Below are 8,940 nucleotides of genomic sequence, written 5' to 3'. Positions count from 1 at the left end.
ACGGAATTCCGCATGAACCGTGCGCCAAAAGACGCGCGCTACCACGCAGATGATTGTAGCGTGGCGATTAGATTCCGGAAGCGGATGATTCGGACAGGTACTGGAGCGTAAAACACCCCACCGCTCTAGCCGATCACAAGTAGGCAGCACTGCCCAACCAAGTTTCCAAAGTCGCGTAGATGGTCTTGGAGAGGCGTCGACGCTATGCGCGTCCATTGAACGCAACCCTATGGTGAGCGACGAGCCGCCGGCACAACAGGCAACAACAGCGCGCCCATAATGTACACCGCACGGTCCGCAACGATGTTGCCATTAGGTGCTACTGCGCTTACATGTCTGAAAAAGGCCACTGACTTAGCACAGAAAGCGGTAGGCTGCTCTGATTGAGGTCCATGAATAAAAGGGGCCGATGGATTCAAAAAGCGCTAAGAAGGACCCAAGAAGTACCGCGCTCGGGTTCGCGCCTGAGGCGCGTCCCCCATCAGGATACGCAAAATGCACTTCAAAGCTAACAACGAGGACGTGATGGACAAAGTTGGAAAGGCAAAACCACCTCTCTCCCGTGGTTGTCTAAGAACAGCACGAGCCACAAGCTCGGTTCCGCCTGACGAAAAAAAAAAGAAAAAAAACTGTAGTCGGCACCCGCCTTATGACGCGCAGGGGTGGTTTAACAATGCGGCAAAGGTACAAGAAGGCACCCAGCACGACCGGCTGAACCAGGTAGCGCCTCTCAAGCAGAGGCAGGTCAAATGTCTGCGTCCTCTGCACACGAGCTGTAATGCCCTCTACGATCAGCTAAGTAGAGTGTGATGCCATCTGCATAAGCAGTGACGCGCACTGCCTCACTGCCTGGCAACGCCAGACCTCTAATAACCGAGCGGTGATTGACTGCCAGGAGAAAAGGGTCTAATGCTAAGACAAACAAAAGGGTGGAGAGCGGACTTCTTTGACGGACGCCGCGGCCAACATCAAATGCGGTACTTTTTCCCAGCCATCGAGGAACAGAGCGCTTGTAATGTCTCTGTACATCTCCTTAATGAGAAGCACGAAAGAAGGTGGGAAACCGAAAGCATCCAGTGTACCGTAAATATACCCATGCTCTAAAAAGTCGAACGCCTTCTCTTGATCGAGAGTAGCAAGAAGACCCTGTGCGCGCCGCCGTATAGTAAACTCTAGGATGTCTCGCGTTACGGAAGATGAACTATGTATTTCACGACCCGGGATGGAGCAAACCTTGTGGCAGGAAATGATGGACGGGAGAAGAGACCGTGGACGGCAAACGAGTAATTTTGCTAATACTTTATAATCTGAATTTAGTAAGATGATAGGGCGCCAATCTGCAGGACATGTCGAGAAAGAAGATTTTTAGGAATCAGGACAATGCAGCCTCTTTAAAATGAATCGGGAAAGACCTGCCGGCTGAAACAGAGTTTTTACACTTGCCTGAAAATAGGGTGTACAATATGCAAGAATTGTAAATAGAACTCCACAGGAAGACCATCTGGCCCAGGCGATAAGCCTCGTTTCATGAAATTAACACGTCCTTGATTTCAACTGGTGTTGGCGGAGCCCTAAGGCCATCATGAAGTTCAGCGGCAATCTGGGGCAAGCCTGCAAAAAGTGGGTGTGCGGAAACGTCATCGCGATCAACAAGAAAGAGCGACTGAGCAATATGCAGGAAATGGATGAAAAACGCAGTGAAATTCCTGCCAACTGGCTGGGTCACAGCCCGGTGGAAGATGTAAAAGCAGGGGACCTTGAGGGCACAACAGCTCCTGGCGTGCAAAGCGATTAAGCTCAGGATGAGCAGTTGGACTGCGTTGACAACACCATGCCGCCGCTGTCAAAGAGGATGATCGTAAAAGACGCCGGAGACGCTCCGACAGGTCCTCTTTCCATGCGCACATAAGCGACGATGGCGACGGGGTGCGCTGAGCTATACGCAGCTTCGCCGTCACTACACGCACCTCAGCTGAGACGTGAGTCCTAAGGGCTCGACCAGAAGCGGCGCAATGGTGACGCCACTGCTCCTTCAGACGGTCCCAGTCACCAGGCACGGCCCCAATAACCGAAAAGCACAAGGCCCGCGTTAGTCCTTCTCTCGTGCTGGCGCCGTGAAGGATACGCACATCCAAACGCCATAATCTGTGAGGAGACACTGCAGCCGCCGGTAACCTCGAGTGACAGAAGAAAGGGGCGATGGTCTGATAAGTATACCGGTGAGGATGCCAGCGTCATTACGTTAGCAGCACACACTGTCCTCGAACGGCCCGTCGGCACATACGCCCTGTCTAACCTGCTCGATGATAATCCGCGACGCCAAGTCCACACAAAGACACCTCCATACAGAAGCTCATAAGCGTCAGTGAGCACAAACTGGTTAACTGGGCGGCGCAACTCGCGCGAATTCTAGCCTGGCGTGCCCCTACCACGGCCCTGCACATCAGCGACTGTATCGAGCACGCAGCTGAAATCGCCCAAGATCGCAACGTTACGTCCTCCATGGAAATACACATCTAGATCTTTAAAAAATGAGTTTACCAAATTTGAATGCGCAGGTGCATATATGCAAAGAATTCCCAGGCGATGTGCGTTAAACATGCAGTCGAACACCAGCACGCGTCCCAGCGCATCGTAGGTAACATGATGGTCTCGCAGGAGGATGCGGTTGGAAACAAGAACGCGAACGCCGCTAGAACGCGTGCTGGCGTACGAAAAGAAAGCATCGATGCCAAACCTACGCTTAAATTCCAACACGTCACTGAGGCAAAAAAATTGGTTTCTTGCAGGAAGAGAATATCACAGCCCGATGAACAAGCGAAAGCGACCATCTCGGCCTGCTTCATAACATTGCGGAACCCCTGCACGTGAAGAGTAATGATGCTAAGAGTAGTCATTTTGGAAATGAAATATAAAACTAGGAGCTGTGATGTCTAGGCAATACAATGCGCGCCTCGAAAGGCGCCAAACTACCTCACTTTTTTCGTAGGGTTGGACCAGAGGAGGCACGAGGCCTCCTTGGCCGACCAGGAGAAATGTCCTAGTCCGTAGTCGACGCATGCGGACGCCTTAAGCTCGAACTCAAAGCGACCATCTCAACATCCGAATACAGGGTACTAGAAGTGCTGGCGCTAATCTTCGATGTAGAAGAGGACGGCGACTGCACAGGTTCCGCGTCAGGAGATGGCCTTGGCTCCTGCCCAGGCGAAATAATTGAACCGACACTAAACCTCGATGACGAAGGAGATGCTGACGGCGGCCTCGGCTGCTGCCCAGGCACGATGACAGTCTCGTCAATGACGAGGGTGACTGAAGGAGACGAGGACGACAAGCTGCTCTCGTCACAATCGGTCTCAGATATGTTGGCGTTGTTGCTCAAAGCCGCAACGCTGGCTGCGGGTTGCCGCGCGGGCTCCGAGAGCGGCTTGTCCCCAGCATCAGAGACTTGCAGGGGCGCAATGGGCTCCGTAGCGGCAGGTACACTTGGAGAGACTGAGGCTGGCAGAGCAGGCAGATTTACTGTCGGCTTACTAGGTGCATCACTGGAAGCCTCAGCCGCAGGCACAGGTTCTTACACACAGACGCTCTGAGACGCAGAGGAACCACACGTAACAGCGTCAGTGTTGGAAACGCCGGGCTCCTTCATGGCTTCATCGGCTGTCTTTGTGGCCGGCGGAGGTGTAGGTCGGGCCGCAGCCCAAGAGTACGAAGGCTTGATTGCGCATGCCAGGGTAGCGTGTGGATCACCACAACGTCGACACGCCAGCACACAACCTTGACCTTGGTGCCCAAAGATACCCGCAGCGAGCGCAGAACGGAGCCGCGCACTGTGCTCTGAAGTGTGCAGTCGACCCACAACGCCGACAAACAGGCTGCATGCCTTTGTAATCGCATGTCACGCGGTGGCCAGTGACCTTGATGTAGTTAGGCATGGACGACTCGGGCTTCATTTCTATTCAGACGTACCGCGGCCCGGTGGTGACAGTGGGACGCAACCCGATGGTGCCGCGACTTATGTGCAGCACCTTGCCATGAGGGGAAAGAGCCTTGGCAAGGGCGTCACTTGGCGCTCGGGCGGGCCGAAAAAAAAACAGTCACCTGATTCACCTGCGGGCTTAGGGGAACGATGGCGACGCCTTCCTTGCCGATGATGAGGCAAGACGCATCAACGATTGCTGCCATGGCGGCTTCACTCTTCACGGCTACTTGGTAATTGCGTCCACCGAAGTGCTGGACACCAGTAAACTTCTTCCAATCCAACTACGGAGGCTGTCGCATCGACGAAATCCTCCGGACTAGCCCCCTCAGGGACAACGACAACCAAGGCAACATCCTTTGCAGGTGGCTGGCTCACCATATTGATGCACCCGCCAGCCGAAGGACACCCGAACCAAAGATCACGACCAGAGGCTGAACACCGGCCACCGACGCAAGCCGGCGGCCGGAACACAGTCAACTGCAAGGAATTGAGTCCACCGGTAAAAGAAAGCTGTGCCCTACATCCGATTCGGGGCAATGCTTTTCTGAAGAGCATGTTGCAGCGCAGCGTGTACATTGCAGTGGATTGCGACGTGAGAATACTGATTAGAAGACCAATTGCTAAGGTGCTTCTAGAAGGTTGCAAAACATTGCAGGGCACATGAAAAAAGGCAAAGAACGTGTTCCTTCCGCTTCTAGATAAAGATTTTATACAATCATAGGGACCGTGGTACAAGGCAGTTGTTCGAGGCGTATGTTATTATAAGTAAAAAACCGCGTATATGTGTTATCAATCCGTCGCTAGTACTTTCTGATTGATTAAGGGGTGCGGTTCCTGCTGGTGTGGTTGTCACGGCAGCGATTTTCGATAGTCTCTTGGCATATGGTTTTCCTGTTCACTTTATTTGTCATTATCCAACCAAAAAATATCACTTGAGCCAGCGCACGTCCTGAACGCTTTTTATTCTATTGTCGATATTTTTTGGCGTAGTCCCCACTTGCAAGAAGTCCACCAATTAGCCCAGCTTGCCACCCTACTGGAAATCAATCATATTAGGGCATAAAGAAGCTGGGACTGGCCGCCTCTGCCAGAGTAACACACGCCTTGAAACGCGAGAAATCATGTGCTTGAGCTGTGCCCCCGGTTTCTATTGTCGTCGATAAACGTAGCAATGACAATGAGGATGTTGCGTCATCACCCTACTTTAGTTCAGACGGCGAGGACCCGAGGACATAGCCCAGAACATCGGCAGCAGCGCCTCATTTAGTTTATTTGGACCACCTTTGCTCGAGTCTGCGGCTGTTTTGGAAATCATATTCACGTTAACGAGGGTATTTCTCTGACCTCTAGGGTTTCCATATCATTTCGGGAGGATTTGACACTGCGTACGCTGCGAAAGGCTCGCTCGATTGCCTGCCGTGTACTATATGACCTATATTCAGTGTCTTGTAGCCATAAATTTGTACAAGCTAACAGAGAATTTTTTCAGAAGTATTTTAACGCAAAGCGTTAAAGGCCCCGTTGTACAGAAAATTCGGTGTCTGCGTTGCCGGCTCTGCGAAGGAAAAAATTGGCTGTGGTTTAGCTCTTGTTAAACCTAAGGTGACGTGATAGTGACCGGGGGCCGAAATCCTTCTTCATCTTCGTTCCTGGACGTGGATTCACTCTATCCCCTCTACACGTGATCAGCCACGGCGTCGCCATGGTGGCCACGGGGTGGCCACGCTGAAGGCTCGAAATGCTAGAGCAATGTAGCTAATGTAGCGTAATGTAAGGCGAGGGATGGCGGCGGCATCGAGGATGTCGAGGTGGCCGCTCTGGAGAGGGTCGGCTTTCTTTTCCTGAGCTAGCCCTGTTCGCGTGGTCGACGCACAGGCTGCTACAGGGTAAATGTGTTGAGAGCGGCACTCCGGAACTCAATTCATTGTTTATCAGGGCATGATCGTATTTTTGCACAGGTAGGATACAGTGCGGGTTGCTATACAAGTTCCATTACAAAAATTTCTTTACAGTGTTGTCTATGAACTTTTAGTAGACTTTTACCTATAGAAAGTCTATAGACCTCCGGCATGTTGGTAAACAAACAAGGTGGCGCTGCAGTCGCTAGCGAGCTCGTGGTAGGCAAAAGGCCAGGGAGTGTCGTCGCGGAGAGGTGTTGAGCGCGGGTTTTCAAGGCTTGTAGGCGCGTTTTCAGTTTCTGCGAAACACGTCAATGGTTGATGTTTACAGCTTAGTAATTTCTTGAAGTATACGAGCTCGCGTTGGCCACGTGCGGCGTATTCAGAGAAATAGTTCGCCACTGTGTATTGTATATATGGTTAGTAGTAAACAGAAAGCGTTTCTGCCGTTGATTTCTACGCTAGGCATTGAATAAAATAGGAAGTTTTTGGCACTCTGCTCTAGCCAAAATTATTTTGCTTCGGGACAGTAGTGAGAGGATGTGCTGGCGATCTTTCGGCGGAGCAGACGTGTGCTCACCGTCTGCTGACATACGTAGGTGTCATGCTGTGCGAAAAGTGGGGACAGCGTCGTGTACTTATTCTCCTCTAGCTGTCCCGCTTAAGCGCTGATTTTATCCGCAGGATCACGCACCAGCCAGGCCGACTTCTCCCCTTGTTAAACTGGTCGATTTGGTGTAAATTTTTGATTTATAGAATTATTTTCTTTCTTAGCCCTGGGGTGTTCGGTTTCGTTACGAAAAATTATAGCAAAATATTAAAGTACGCTTTCGAGATGCGGGGTCGTCGAAAATTGTGAGGTAATTCTTTTGAGGCTTTCTTTGTGTTCAGGGCCGCATTTCTTTGACCAAAGCGCAAGCGACGAGGCCAAAAACGAGGAAATAAACGTTAATTATAAGGTTTGTTTTCTGACCTTTCGCATTTTCTGCGATTGGCATCACTCACACCTTCGTAATTTCGTAACGCATGAAAATAGAATGATTCTATTTGTCGCAAACGATTCCTGAGACGTTGAGGAATGTAATTTCTCTCGATTTTTTTTCCTACAGGTGCAGTATTATGTCCGTTATTTTTGTAAGAAACGTTTTCACGTAACTATGCATGCATAAGTACATGAACATCTAAAAAAGAAGTAATAGCGTCATATACAGAACAAGGCTTTGTAAACATGCTGGCGTAAAAAATTTGCGCACTTTCTACTCAATTAGTTAAGACCTTGACGTGACTTGACGAGGGTGTTAATTATAATTACCCAAGAACTGCACCTGGTATAGCTAAAAATAAAAGGCATTACCGAAACTAGCGTAGCAATTTCATATTTGTACCAAATTTAGTTTCATATTGCGTGCATAAATAACGAAAATACTTTTCATTGCCGCGCCCCCTCTCAATCTCGACACGTCTGTTAGTAGCACGCCTGCGGCTGCTTCATTCCAAACAAGCTTCGCGGTCATGGACTGCATCATGAAACATGACACATGCATGATGCAATGAAAAAGCATCATGCATTCTAAGCAAGCCAACGTGACCGCGCATGAACTTACCAGACTTCTTTCTACTCGAATCAAATAATTACGTCTGTCATATTAATAAACACTTTCTAGTAAATATCAAATGCCATAAAACGAGCCATTAAAACATGCTGTGCTATTAACAAAAGAACGCATTCCTTGGGGGCGAGTGAAACTGCCGGCGGGGGCCTCGTGCACACCGGCTCAAGGTGATAAATGCATGCGCAGCCAGATACGTGCTTTTTTTTTCTTTGCGCAGTTATAAGCGTACTATGCTGATGTTCAGGTGAATGAAAGCGGTAACTTACATGCTATTAAGTACACTGAGTGGCAGTGCCGATCGACTCCCAGACTTCGCGCTTTAGTACCGCGGCCCATTCCCCGTTAGCCAGTTTACTAATGCGGTATTTATCGCGAGGAGCCTATCGGGGCTAATTTAAATTTCCTTTTATGCCACTACGTACATCGAACAGTGACGCAGCTGATCAATACATGCGGCTTCTGCAGTGCGCAGGCATGATATGTAGCCGCCGGTAGCTGCAGCAGCTGCGGTAGGCACCGGCTGGCCGTAGCTGTTTTGCCTACCATGCGAAAGTCGCTGCTGACATCAGCGCCACCGCATCTTCGTGACGTCGCGGGGTGAAGGAGGTCCATACATTATGAATAGACGGCGTCCCTCATAGCCTGAGTCGCTTTGGGACGTTAAACCCCCATAAACTATGAATAGACGAAAGGGAATATCTACAGGAAGTCGATAGTCTTCAAGAAGTCTATAGACTATTTTTAAGGGTTGTACGTGGTTGGATGTGTATCGATCGCGGCGCCTCATGATCGTCGGGCGTAGGTAGGCGGCTTGAGTCGATAGCTTGAACACTGAAAGGTGCTCGATTGAATGCGCAAAAAGTGCCTTCTGCACCACACAACTTGATTGACCACGTGCTACGAGCATGAGAGTGACAGTGAGCAATAATAAAACTATTTGGTAGGAGGCTCGCAATATAAAAAGCGCAATGAATTGTCACAGGAAGTTAAGTGCCTGCGGATTGGCGTGCTTCGCTTTGGAAATGCACTTTGTGCGCAATTTGTGACGCGCAGTTCCTGATTCCTGCAAGGTCGTAAAAGCTGATGCTTGAAGTGAAAGCGAGCATGGCAGTGCTAATTCCACTGCTATCCTGTTTGTTGGAGCGATCACTTCCTTAAAAATTCTTTTCCTATTCGACTTTTATCTCACGCCGGCAGCCATTGAACGGGTTCACATGCTTCCTACAGTAAAATGATGATCCATATTTGCACTGCACGGTCTAGAGCGCATGAGTTCGTGTTCGGTGCTTCTCCAAACCTGGAACGTTGGTTTGGAAATTTCAATCTCCAGTTTTATTTTTGCTGGCAGTTTGTTTGCTTGCAGAGTGTCCACATCCATGCAGGTTGGGAATTCACGCCACTTAGACTTTACCGGTGTCCCCACCTCTCGCGGGAAAAAAACATGCACGGC

This window comes from Amblyomma americanum, chromosome 8 (assembly GCF_052857255.1).
Source record: "Amblyomma americanum isolate KBUSLIRL-KWMA chromosome 8, ASM5285725v1, whole genome shotgun sequence".
Classification (NCBI taxonomy): Eukaryota; Metazoa; Arthropoda; class Arachnida; order Ixodida; family Ixodidae; genus Amblyomma; species Amblyomma americanum.
Note: the sequence above shows the minus strand (reverse complement) of the source record.